This window comes from Stegostoma tigrinum, chromosome 18 (genome assembly GCF_030684315.1).
Source record: "Stegostoma tigrinum isolate sSteTig4 chromosome 18, sSteTig4.hap1, whole genome shotgun sequence".
Taxonomy (NCBI): Eukaryota; Metazoa; Chordata; class Chondrichthyes; order Orectolobiformes; family Stegostomatidae; genus Stegostoma; species Stegostoma tigrinum.
In genome coordinates, this window is record NC_081371.1 from 8,106,630 (window position 1) to 8,120,718 (window position 14,089).

At 44.6% G+C, this 14,089-nt stretch overlaps 1 protein-coding gene across 20 annotated transcripts in view; it reads left to right on the top strand.

Moving 5' to 3' along the window:
- The window catches only part of nrcama (neuronal cell adhesion molecule a), a 357,355-nt gene that overhangs the window by 182,860 nt on the left and 160,406 nt on the right, over positions 1-14,089 (top strand). For all 20 annotated transcript variants that reach the window (XM_059652297.1, XM_059652299.1, XM_059652290.1 and 17 more), the window contains one exon: positions 3,910-4,025. The gene's annotated coding sequence lies outside the window, so the exon portion shown is untranslated. The remainder of the gene's footprint in view (positions 1-3,909; positions 4,026-14,089) is intronic.

The following is a 14,089-nucleotide window of genomic DNA, read 5'->3' on the forward strand; positions in this document are numbered from 1 at the left end:
TCTATCTGTTATCATTCAGCAAACAGCAGAAGGCTTAGCAGTGCTGCTTTAAAGGGGAGTAGTGAGATGGTTTCCTCCCCATATAGTGTGCCTCAATCTACCTTCTGGAGGGACTGATGATTGTGAGTGAAAGAGTCAGTAGAGTGGGTCAGCCTGAGTGTTGGCCCTCGTGAATTTTTCCCCACCAGGGCAAATCCTGGACAGTTAGACCTTATTTGATGCTAGGTCTTCTCACAGCTGGTTGTACATTTGGCCGAGTGTATGCGAAAGACCTTCTTTCATTTCTCTATTTTCTGTGACTTGAAATGGCAGGATCGCTGCACAGATGGTCAGTGACAGTGCAGTGCTTTCAGACATAACATAAGCGTCTGACATTTCTTTTTAAAGGGTTTGCTTCAATCTAAGGGTTAGCAGTAGTATGCTGGACTGAATAGCCTCCTGTTGTGCTCTGATCTCCATGATTCTATCCGCTTTAACCCTATAGGTATTGCTGCTCCTTCCTTGACCTACCCTACTGTGCGCTGAAGCATGGACAGGCCATGCCAGTACCAATCAGACAGTCGTCCATCTTTTTCTTCACTCTCTCAAATGGGGAAGTCCTTCAGGAGTGTGGAATTCGGGTGATTTAGTCTATAAGATATTTTAAAGATGTTAGCATATGGCTGTGGAGGAAGAGGGACTTGAACCTGGAGCTCCTGGGTGAGACGCCAGAACTGTGCTACAATAGGCCTTCTATTTTAGTCTACATGGGTCATTGCGGAAACTGCTGACCAAAGAGAAGAGCCCAGTTTTAAGATCGAGTTAGCCATGTGGAACTCTGGCTTTTCCGTAAGGGTCAACGGAATATGACGCCCAATGAAAATGACAGAAGGGCAGCAGAGATAGTGGTTTTTATCATGAAAAGTTCACAGGGATAGAAAGAGTTAAGGCCAATGGAGGTATTTGAAGACAAGTGAGCATGAATGGATGTAAAATTAAGACCATTGGTTTCATTGCGCAGAAGACAACCACCCCCACTGCCCACCAATCCCCAGAAGTTCTCCTCTTTCATTCAGATGAAAGAGAAAAAGGTAGAGTTTGGAAGTTGAACTTCCTGAAAAGAGCAATAAATGAAAAATGGTCACGAGGCAGGTAGGGTGGGCCAAAAGAGATTGCCTGGTTGGATTCTGATCTGAAGACTTTGTTGCTTTTCATTCTGTTAGTTAGAGGCTTCAAAGATCTTGTTGCATTGGGTATAAGATCCCTTCCCAAGTGATACTTGTTAAGCAATGATTGATGCTGAACTGTCCTGTGAAGGAGCTGAGCAAGTCATATAGGTATTCAGGTTGCAAAAATAAATACTGCAGGTTAATCAGTCCTTTTGAAAATGTTGCAGTTCTCTTCGAGAGGCATTCGAAGCAAAAAGTTTTATGTTAAGCCTGTGTAGAACCTTAGATGGCCCAATCTCCACATTACAAGCATAGATACAGAGACATTAGATAAGGAGGCAAACAAAGGATTCACAATCATGATACCAGAACTGAAAGGTTATTCCAAAAGTCTGACCAGTCTTGGTTCTCTTCTGTAGAAAAGTAAAATAACTGTAGAGAGGCCAGTGTCCTGCCACCAAGTAACCCTTTATTTACATGTGCACAGTATATCTACTCTGACCAGCAGCCCAAAGCTGGTCCCTAGAATGAGGAGACTGAATTTCCTTTTTATAACTGTCAGCCAAGACTTCCTGATTGGCCCAGAGTAACAACCTCAGTCAAGGATCTCATATGTTCCTGGATCTCCCTGGCCCTCGCTCCAATCACTGCAAAAAGGAAAAGGCTGATTTAAGGTGACCTTTACGATTATGCAAGTGTTTGATATGGTAGACATGGAGAACATGTTAAGGGGAGAGCGCAACTAAAGGTAAATATGGAAGGTTGCCATGAATAAATCCATTGGGTTTTCAGGCAAAAGTTCTTCATCCATAGTTATGAGAACGTATGAGGTGTTACCTGAAGTTGCAGATGAGACAAGTTGCATGGTTGTATTTAATGGGGGTTAGATAAACGTGGGGGAGAAAGGAAAATGAAATTGTGTCCAGGATTGTTGCATGAAGACAAGGGGAGCATGAACACCAGTGTAGACCAGTCCGTACATTTCTGTGGTCTAGACCCTGCATCAGACTATTAGAGCACACGGCTCACCATTACCACCTTCTTGGGTCAAATAGCAATGAATAATAATCGAGCCAGAGATGCCCAAATTTGGAGAAGGACACGAGCAGAGAGGCAGTGGTGAAGCCATGCTCATCCCAGGAAGCACGTGCTACTGAAGTTGCAACTCGGATTGCTGTAGGACAGTAATTGGACAGAGATGGTTAGGTTGGGGGAGGTGTGTGTGTGATGCTTCCTGTACATTTTAATAATATTTATGATCACTTTGGAACTGTCTGCTTTCAGGACAATGAAGGAGGAAAGTGAAAAGCATAAATGGTCAATTAGGATCGACCTTCGGCTCAGGAACTATTACAGCTCTCACTTACTTATCCAAATGATATTTACCTATTCTCATGCGAGTCATCAATAATGTGCCTAATTCAACTGATTCGACTGACTCATATGCTGTTTATGATGGATGTCACTTTAAAGACCAGTGTCTGAGGTGTGCATTACAGCTTGGCTTTGTGTGTTGCTATATCTGTGGAAAGCAAATGACAAGATTATGCCAGTATCCAGAAAAACAGAAGTCATGGGGGATGGGATCAATGGAAATTTGAATGGTCACTTATTTCTGGTTTGAACTGGTTTCTTATGCAGGAGCATGAAACTGTGACAGTGAGGGCGGGTTCTTGCTTCTTATTGACTGTCTGTGTATAAGCTGAACCACAATGCCAACTACAGTGCAAGAAAAACTGCTGACACTCGTGTGTCAATAAAACTGTGTCGAACTAATTGTCAGTTATAGGATAGGGCCCAAAGGAGAAAAGGGTGTGGAGTGAGATTGAGTCCAGAATTTACTTGGAGCTGCCTGTACTGAATTAGGCTTATACTCCATGAAATTCTGAGTCTTAATGTAAAGAATAGGCATCTGAATGGGTACATGAATAGGAAGGGTTTAGGGGGATATGGGCCAAATGTTGGCAAATGAGACTATGTTAATTCGGGATATCTGGTCAGCACGGACGTGTTGGACCATAATGTTTGTTTCTGTGCTATATGTGATTCTAGTAGGTCACTCAGCCCACTGAGCCTGCTTACCGTTCAATAAGATCAAAGTCTGATTTTAACTTCAGGTCTACATTTCTTTCTATCCCCGATAGTCTTTTTTGATCGTCGATGCTCTGTCCATCTTTGACATTAAAAATTTTTGAAAGGAAATTCCAAAGGGAGTCAACCCTCTGAGAGGAAAGATATTTCCTAATCTCTGTCTTCAAAGGGTGACCCTTTATTTGAACTATGACCCATAGTTCTAGCTTCCCCTACAGGCAGAAACATCCTTTCAACATCTGCTTGGTCAAGCCTCCTCAAGATATTTATGTTTCAACTAAGTCAGGTCTGACCAGCATCCTGCTACCCTTCTTGTCAGCACATTTGGCTTGACAGAATGAAGTACAAAACCAAGTTTATAATGTTCTTGTTCAGCAAAGATACCAAGGGACGCGCAGCCAAAGCAGATACACTGTCTTGAGATCAGGCATGATCCATGTAGCAGGAAAGGGAAGGCCACTGATGGAAGTGACTCGCTGACCTCCTGGTTCTACTCTTGTCCCAACCTCTGTCTGAGGAGCACTCTCTCTGAAGGAACACACTTGCCACGTCGTGCACCAAACACTGGAAAGACCACTGCTTAGAGATACTGCACTGCAGTCTGATGTTAGGACCCAGTGACAAAAAGACCTGGCACATTGACAGTCTGTTTTTGTTCTTGTCTTTTCAGATGTGGACATTTTGATATGAACGCGTTTGACTGATGGGGCCCTGTTGAGAACAGATATCAAACACAGGTTGTTTCCCGGGAGATCAGGAAGAGAAAAGAGACAAACTCACCATCTGGTAAGAAGGGTTTATGTGTTTACACACTTACAGCACAATGCATTTTGCATAATGTCCAAGGTTATTATCACATTAAAATGTTGCTTGGTGTCAATGAATAAAGGTATCACATGCACCTTCTGGCTGTCAATTGAGTGTGGTCTATCTGTACAGTACGTCCTTTTGAAGTTCATTTTTGATTGTGGTGGGATGCATCTGGAGCATGTGAAGGCGTGGTCTGGGGTTGATGGCGGTTGTGCTGAGGTGCTTAGAAGAGAGAGACTAACTGAATTGTGAAGCTAAAAGCATCCACTGTGCTTTCCTGTACTCACTGTCACCACCCCGCTCCCCCCACCCCATCCCAAACTCAAAACAACTGGTAGATACTGAACATCCAAGAAAGATCAACAGTTTGGAAATTAGATTGTTCTACAAATAAAGTTGCACAAACACGTTGACAATGATTATTATGTTGTGTCATTTGAAAGATCTTGGACCTTCTGAGATTCTCCATGTTGGCTGTTAAATGATGCGAACCACTCTGTGCTTGCCTCTCTTTTCTACATGTTTCAATCCATATCTTGCCCCATGCCTTTCACAATGCCACCACCAGACTTCAGTGGGTCGATTGGTAGGTTCACGTCATCCACAAACGGTGATTGTGGTCTTGCCAGTGTTGCCCATCGATGTCCTCACATAAATAACAAAACACGAGGCCGTACTGGATTAGTCTGGCGCTGCTTGTGCCCAATTTTTTTTTTCTTTATTCATTCACGAGATGAGGGCATCATTTATTGGCCAGGCAACATTTATTGCCCAACCTGAATTGCCCAGAGGGCAGCTAAGAGTCAGCCACATTGCTGTGGGTCTAGAGTCACACGTAGGCCAGACCAGGTAAGGATGGCAGTTTTCCTCCCGAAAGGACATTGGTGAACCAGATGGGTTTTTCTGACAATCGATAATGGATTCACGGTCATTATTAGATTCTTAATTCCAGATATTTGTTAAGTTCAAGTTCCACCCTCTGCCATGGTGGGATTTATACCACGCCACCCTCTACCAGTTTCCTTTGGGGCTCAAGGCTGCAGCCTTCTGTTCTAGATAGTACAACAGCACAAGAGGTACCTGCCTGATTACAGTGAGATCCCATTCATCCGCCAGCCCAGTGCTTTCAAAGCACAGGAGGACCTAATGGTGCTTGTTTTTAATATCTGCCTCAGGATTGTCTTAGCCATTGATGCAGCAATGTTTTAGTCCTCGTGGAAACACGTGGAAAATGGGATATCTGCAATGCAGCATCTCAGGCGAGGTTGCATTTTAAAATATTTAAATTATTGATATCTTGCCACAGCGTATAATCAGCAAACCTCAGCCAAACAGGTAGCTACTAGATAAACAGAAAGGGCCGTTTATTGATTCGTTTTAATTTCAAAAACTCAAAAGTAGTCTTAGAGATTCAATAGGGCAATTAGAAGTAATTTTTGACTGGGAAAGTTTGAGCCGGTTGTTAGACAAGGATGGATTAAAACCACCATCAACTCCCAGCAAGTGAATGACACTGCAGATAGGTTTCCTTTGGGCTCATCTGGGTCCAGTTTTAACTTAAAACCTATTCACTTGCGTTGAGTTAAAATTGGGCCTGCATTTGTCTCTCTGTGCTGGAGCACAGGCTTAATGCTGCAAAGGGGTGATAAATGGACACTTGCATGAAAGCACCTTTGCTTTTCAACTTCTGGATTTTCCAAAGCTCTTTACAACCAATTCAAGTACTTTTGGGTTGATATGATGTGGGAAATGCAGCAGCTAAGCTGTGAACAGCAGCCCCACCTCAGAAACCTGTGCTCAGGCCCCACCTGTTCCAGAGGTTTATCATAAAATCCCTACTGCGTGGAAACAGGCCCTTCAGCCCAAAAAGTCCACACCGACCATCAGAGCATCCCACCCAGACCCATCCCCCTATAACCCACCAAATCTACACATCCCCAAACACTATGGTTAATTTAGCGTGGCCAATCCACCTAGCCTGCGTGCCTTTGGACTGGGAGGAAACCGAGGCACCCAGAGGAAAACCATGCAGACAAAGAGAGAATGTACAAACTCTGCACTGGCAGCTGTCTGAGGGTGGAATCAAACTGGGACCCTGGCACTGTGAGGCAACAATGCTAACCACTGAGCCACCCTGCCACCCTTGTGCTGGTGTGTAATACCATCTCAGAGCAGGTTGATTACTGAGTCGTTGCTTTTTGTAGCACGCTCTGACATGCAGCAATCTTATAATCGTCGGATGTTAAATCTGAGGAAGACCCTTGATCTACTACAAATACTGCTTTATCCCAAAGATGGCACCTTTAGCCGTTCAATATGGCCCAATACCACACTGGAGTCCCAGGGTGGATTTTGTGCTCTATGACTGTGACTCCATGCCTCAGGAGAGACATTTGAACCTAGAAGCCTCCGACTCAGAGGCAAATGTTGTACTTTATATCTAGTACATTTAGAGACATGATTGCTGTTTTAATGTGCACTAACAGATTATTGGCAGTGGTTTGAAGTTTTGCTCCATGGTGACAGCTCTAACACTTTATTCACTTTGCTCTTGGTCTGCACCCAGGCCGAACAAATCAAGCACAGTGAGAGTAAATAGAGTATTGTGATCAAACTCAAAACAATTGAACACTGCAATAAAAGTGCTACTCAGTGACTGAGCCATGGGTGATGTGTGTCGCATGGATGTGAAAAGGAAGGATGCATTGGTGCGGTTCCATTTCTGCAAGCTTTCAGATACTTTCAGGAGTTCGCAATGTGGGCATGGTTGAAGTGGCATCACTTCATTCCTCTTTGCAATTCTGGAGTGCCGACACTAAGCTTGGAGGAAGCACTTAGCTGCCTGCATCACCAGGCACAGGAGACCAGGGGTTTGTGGAAGATGGGATGAAAAACGGTAGGGGGAGAAAAAAGCACAAAAGGACGCCTAGTGGCTCAGTGGTCAGCACTGCTGCCTCACAGCACCAGAGATCCGGGTTCAATTCTAGCCTTCAGTGACCGTCTGTGTGGAGTTTGCACAATCTCCTATGTCTGCGTGGGTTTCTTCCGGGTGCTCCAGTTTCCTCCCACAGTCTAAAGATGTGCAGGCTAGGTGGGTTAGCCAGGGTAAATGCAGGGCTGGGATGGGTCTGGATGGGAGGCTTTTCCCGCCAGGAAGTATCAGTGCAGACTTAATGGGACAAATGGCCTACACCTGCACTGTAGGGATTCTGTTTGCTCACAGCTTCTGCCAGATTTATTTGGAACAGCTCTTGCCAAAGAAATCCACACAAGTAAATACTTGTGTGTGGCGCTGAAACCTTTGTTTCGGTGATGATCACCCAGTTACACTGGCTGGCCACTTTCTGATGCTTGTTGATGATGAGTTTCAGTTGGAGTATAGCTGAAAGTGTTGCATTGTGAGCCTGTCTATGCAGCCATGTCTAACAGCTCCACAGTGGTGTATGGAACACACTGTGCTTCTGTTATTATGCCATTTACCCATTCCTTTAGTATAAAGGAATGTACCAGCATACAGTGAAACAAACCAGGCTTTCCTAGGCAGAGCATTCCAAACATTGTTTGACTCTGGAGCCAACTTTTCTCTCCTTTCCTGAATCCTGTGAGTTAAGCATTTTCCTTGAAGAGGATCTGTGGAAGCTGAGAAACATCGACAGCACCATACACCCAACCTAGCCCTCTTATCAGCTGCTGAACAGAGCTCAACGCAACATATAAGGGGCCTTTTGCGGATCTCTAAATTCATTGCTTTCATTTTTCTCTGAAAGTGCTGCTTGTTGCGAGGCTAAATTCTGATGGGTGCTTACCACTATTCCCCAACTACCCAAGTGAGCATTTAATGAGGCAACAGGAAACTGCATTTATATACGGTGTTAGAGACCGGATCAAACCCCCTTCAAGTATATTAAGGAGACACCCTAACTTTTACCTGAATTAAAGACTAGTGTAAGGTGCTGTGTTCCAGATGTAATTTGTTTGGTTACTCTACTTGCCGACAGTTGAAATAGAAACAGAAGAAAGAAGAATTGGTATGACTTTAATTCTGTGGGAAAACAGAATAATAGATTATTTAATGACCAAATTTTAACTGTTCCAATATAGTAACATCCCATAAATGCAGACTTGGCAAAGGCAAATTCAGTCACATAGATTGTCTAACATCCAATTCTTCCATCTAAGACAAAAGAACACCTGGAGAAAATTCTGTTAGAGAGACAGAGAGAGAGAGGTATTACAGCTCCCACAGCTAAATTCAAAAACCCAAAAACTGCTGAAAGGTCAATAAAATCCTGGTTCTGTGGGAGCCTGTCTCTACCCATTCAGGCTGCATATATTCTTCCAACATTTAAAGAAAAGCCTATGGCGCAAAACCTCTTTGAGAAAAAAACTAGGACTAAATATACCTCTTTAAGCCATACTATTCTCAAGGGTCTTTGCAGGTTCTTAATTTCATTTGATTTTGAGTTTGAATTGAGTTTGATTTTACTGCCATATGTGTTTTACAATAAAATACACTGAAACATTTTCATTTGTTGCCATGGTGTGGCACCATTTTGAACAATTTAGTAATAAGGGAAAAAAATATCGCTTGACACTGCTCTGGATATTTGACTTAAAGACCGGTGTCCGACAGCTAGTTTGTGGAGGTTGTTTCTGACGAGCATCTTAAAAGAGGAGAGGGATTAGGAGCATAGGAGAGAGAGAATTCCAAAGCCCAGTTGGCTGAAGTTACAGACCACAGTGGTTGGGCATTGTAAACTATAGCCTCGAAGAGGGTGAATGGGAGGAATGCAGTGTTCTCCAGAGGATAGTGAGGGTTAGGACACCCATTCTCGATCTCTCACCAAGGGAGATCGTTTTGATGAGCAGTCAGTCATGATTTTCTCTGAAGTCCACGGTATTTGCGGGCTTCGGGCGACCCCAAAGCGCTGCCAGTTGAGTTGGTTCATACAGGATAAAGGCATTAGCCTGATTAGCTCCATGAGCACACTGCTGCTTTTCAGGTACATAACTGCAGTTGGCAACAGGTAGGGATTGGGAGCTCGAGTGCTGTGCACTGACAATCACAGCTATAAGACCTTAAGAAAATCAGTGGCCCGGTTTTCTTTAAAAGCAAGGGACACACTGCAAGCTAGTGAAGGCTGGTGTCTGGGTAACTGGGACCTGTTGCCTGTCTGTGTTGAAAATATCACAACACAATGCTGTGCAAACTTCCCTGCATGCGCCTGGCTGTCTGTCTGCTGACAACGCTGTTTTTTCACAAAAACCTGATCTGCAAAAAAAACAGCAGAGAGAATTGGTGGAGACATGAATCTGTGACAACATCAAAATAACTAAACAGGAACACACACAGACTGTTGTCCTTTGAGCTGATGCCATTATTGGCCTGAATGAAAAAACTAGACAGCAGAAAATCTATGGCTTTGCATTCCCTCTGCAGCATGGTAGCTGGGCAGTGCTTCTAAGTCTTTCCATATTTTGCTGTGTTGCTTTGAAACAGCTTTAATTCCCATTGTTAATCCTCTGTATGATCCATACAGTAGTAAATCTGCCTTGCAATTTCATAACCTGGCATTACAATTTCTACTTTATATTTTCATTTATTATTGATGGTTGATGTTTGGATAGAAGGGAGGAGGGGAGAAATTTTACTTGACAAACTATCAGGAATCATCCTGTTGGGCAATGAACGGCTGTGTATTGACTGGGAGGGGTGTAGTGAGGGACTGGGACGTAGGTGTGGCTGCCTTCAGGATACCTTGCAGGTAAAATAGGCTCCCATCTGGCCCTCCTACAGTGGTGCTAGGACCTGTTCAGTACTTCTAAAGCCTGTTTCCTGACCGTAGCCAGCTGGATTGAGAGGATCTCAATCTGTCAGCCAAATGATGGCTTTAAGATCATAAGATATAGTGGCAGAATTAGGCCATTTGGGCCATCAATCTACTGTGCCGTTTTATCATGGCTGATAAGTTTCTTAACTCTGTTTTCCTGCCTTCTCCCCATAACCCTTCAACCCCTTACCAATCAAGAACCTATCTGTCTCCGTCTTAAATACGCTCAATGACTTGGCCTCCGACGCCTTCTGTGGCAATGAGTTCCACCTGTTAAACAACCTAGAGCTGAAGAAATTTCTCTCCGTTTTAAAGGTTCATCCCTTTGCTCTAAGGTTGTACCTTCAGGTCCTCATCCCTCCTACGAGTGGAAACATCTTCTCCATGCCCACTCTATCAAGGCCTTTCAGTATTCTGTAAGTTTCAATCAGATCTCCCCCTTTTCCATTCTTCCCAACTCCATCAAGTACAGACCCAGAGTCCTCAAACGCTCCTCATATGACAAGCCCTTCATCCCCACGGGATCAGTGTTGTAAACCACCTCAGGATCCCCTCCAATGCCAGTGCATACTTCTTAAATGGGGGTCCCAAAACATACTTACAGTGTTCCAGATGCAGTCTGACTGGAGCCTTATACAGCTTTAGCATGACATCCCTGCTCTTGTATTCTCTATTCCTCTTGAAATGAATGCCAATGAATCGCATTCGCCTTCCTTACACTCAACCGAGCCTGCATATTGACCTTCAGCAAATTCTGACCTAGGGCTCTCAGTCCCTTTGTGCTTCAGATTTCCAAAGACCTGCCCTTTTAAGAAAATAGTCTGCGTCTTTATTCTTCCCACCAAAATGCATAACCACATTTTATTCAACTGCCAATTCTTTGCCCACTCTCCTGGCCTGTCCAAGCCTTCCTCTAGCCTCCATGTTTCTTATTCCTCCACCTATCTTTGTATCATCTGCAAACTTAGCAACAATGCCCTCAGTTCTTTGTTCAGATTGTTAATGTATATTGTATATTGTTGTGGTGCCAACATTGATCCCTGTGGAACTCCACGAGTCGTTGGCTGCCATCCTGACAAAGACCCCTTTATCACTACTGTCTGTCTTCTGCCAGTCAGCAAACCCTGCACCCATGTAGTACCTTACTCTTAACACCACAGGCTGTCTTATTTAGCAGCCTCCTGTGCGTTATCGTGTCAAAGAGCTTCTGGAAATCCAAATAGATCACATGCATTGGCTCCCCTTTGTCTAACCTGTTCATTACCTCCTCAAAGAATGCTGACAAATTTGTCAGGCATGACCCTGTGCTGACTTTGCCCTATTTTCACGCGCTTCCAAATACTCTGCAGTCTCATCCTTTGCCATGGACTCTTAAAACCTTGTGAACAGCCGTGGTCAGGCCAACCAGCCTATGGTTTCTTGTCTTCTGCCTCCCTCCATTCTTAAACAGGGGGTTACATTAGCCATTTTCCAATCCTCTGGGACTCTCACTAAGTCCAGCGATTCCTGAAAGATTACCACTAATGCCCCCACAATCTCCTCAGCTATCTCTTTCAGAACCCTGGTTCATAGTCTGTCTGGTCTGGGTGATTTGTCCACTTTCAGACCTTTCAGCTTCACCAGCAACATCTCTTTAGCGACGGCCATGACACACACCTCTGTCCCTGATTCTCTCTCTGACATGCTGCTGGCGTCCTCCACTGTGAAAACTGATGCAAAATACCTGCTTAGCATCTCCGCCATTTGTTTGTTACTCATTATTATTTCTCAGCCTAATTTTCCAGTGGTTTAATGTCCACTCTTGCCACTTACTCACCTTTTGTATGTCTAAAAATACTCTTACAATCTTCTTTTATATTACCTGCTAGCCTACCCTCATATTTCATCTTGTCTGTCATCGCTTTTTAAAGTTACCTTGTGCTGGTTTTCAAACGGTTTTCCAATCCTCTGGTTTCTCACTAATCTTCACCACATTGTATGCTTTCTCTTTTGCCTTCTGTCGGCAGGTTGCAGGGTGACTCGAAGAGGAGGGAGAGGTGGTCAAGATTGAAACTTAGACCAGAGGGGAAGTTCAGTGAGGTTGTAGGAGGGAGGGAGGGAGGGTGGAGCAAAGAGGGATGAGATTGGGGGCATGAGGCATACCAGTGGAAGCCGGAGTTGCGGGGGAGCTTGGAATGGTTAGGGGCACGGGGATTGTTGGGGATGATGAAGGCAGTTAAGGTAACGGCCTCCTGGAATCAAATAGCCTTCGGTCATCTGGTTCCCTGATGCCAAGAAGATCCCAATGGCCTGGGTTGAACTTGTACATCAGCCTCATAGCCTCATTCTAATCGAATTGTCAATCCACCTACTGGGAGCGAGTCTGCATCCCGTTGCCAACTTCCGTAGACCTGGAAGCCGCACTAGGATGGGGAACCGTCCTGAACCCTTCAGGAACATTTCTGTTGTGTAAATAATCTAAGACTATGGAGCATCCCTATGACAATGTCTCGGAGCTGCTCCTCACTGGGCTTAAATAATACAGTATGGGTGGAGTGCATGAGGAGAGAAAAACAATCAAAGAACTAAGCAATAGCCTGAGGTGGAACCAAGTGAATTTTAGATATACATGTAGAGATGCACGTGGAGTAGACTGAGTAACATTAGTCTTTCTATAACGTAAAGATAAGATTTGAGTCTGGAATATTTCTGAATACTTGCTCTTAATATCTAATCAATGGTGTTCTTCGAAAAAAAATCTCAAACCTGAAGACAGGCCTTGACCTTGCCTCCTCCTTGACCAGTCTGTCTTGGACTGAAACTCATAGCTGTGCGCATAAAACCACACCACACAATATCCTCCAGCCAGACGCATGCTCATTTCAGAAGGTAAAATGTGCAAGGGGGAGATAGTGGCGTGTGATTGGTCATGTCGGTGGACCAGTAACCCAGAGGCTCGGGTTCCTGGGGACAGGTGTTCAGACCTGACCGTGCCAGCGAGTGGAATTTAAACCAGTAGTCCGTAAACTGCCTGAGTAATGGCAGCCACGAAGCAGCGATCGATGGTTATGAAAACCCATCCATTTCACTGACGTACTTCAGGAACGACATGCCAGTCAGGCCCAGATGTGTACAGAGGGCAGCAGCAAAGTTAACTGCCCTCTGTCATGGCCGAGCAAGCCATTCATGTTCAAGGGCAAATAAGGATGGGCAACCAATGCTGACCTTAGCAGCAATACCCACAACCCAGGCAAGGGGAAAGAGAAGAGGTTGTTTGAATGATAGAATTGGAATGGTTCTTGCCCCAATAATTCAATGCAGAAGTGTCATGACCGCCCAAACTGCAGTGCTTTGGAATGACGGTGTGTCTCCTTAAACTGTTGTCTTGTGCACATGGTATTGAGCCAAGCAGCACTCTTATTTGTTGTGTCCAAATATTGATGGTCTACAAAGCAAATATTGGCAGTGCGATTTTGTTTCCCTTAACCCTGACCTCACTGCCTGTTCACAGCAGAGAGAAAAGTAGGATGTGCTGAAATAAAAGACTGACAGCGGGAGGATTCATATTTCAGGCAACGCCTGGGTGAGTGAATAGGATAGTGAGTCCTTTTTATAGAATGGAACAAAACAAAGAGTCAACGTGAAAGGTTATGGGTCAAACGTCACCCATGGAATTGAATAGAAGGCAAAACTTAATGAGTATTAAATAAAGAGCCACCCCACTTCCCTTTGGTGTGTTTCACTGCTGTTAAGGTCATGAAGCGGTCAAAATATTTTAGCCTGTTTGTGGATGGTTTGAGGAAAGAGGAGAGAATCTGCCTGGGTTGTAGGAAGTTGAGCTGGCACAGCCACAGTGAGCTCTCTTCACTCACTCACCATCTGTCTACTCCTCTCTTTTCCATTTGAATTGCTTTCCTTCCTCATATCTCTCTCTCTCTCTCTCTCTCTCTCTCTCTCTGTCTCTCTCCCCCTCTCTTTCTCCCTCTCCCTCTCTTTCTCCCTCTCTCTCTCTCTCTCTCTCTCTCCACCCTCCCTGCCCCATCTCTTTCTATCTCTATCCCTGATGGGGTTTCAGACACTACCAGTGGGAGGCCATGAGAGATCGAATCACCAGGCTGACCTGAAACCTCTCTGCCGGCTGCAATCTGTGGGGTATGGGCAGTCCGTGTGGAGCATGTCCTCAGTTTTGTGCTGTGTTGACACTCCGTCAATTTCTCTGGTGGATCTAGA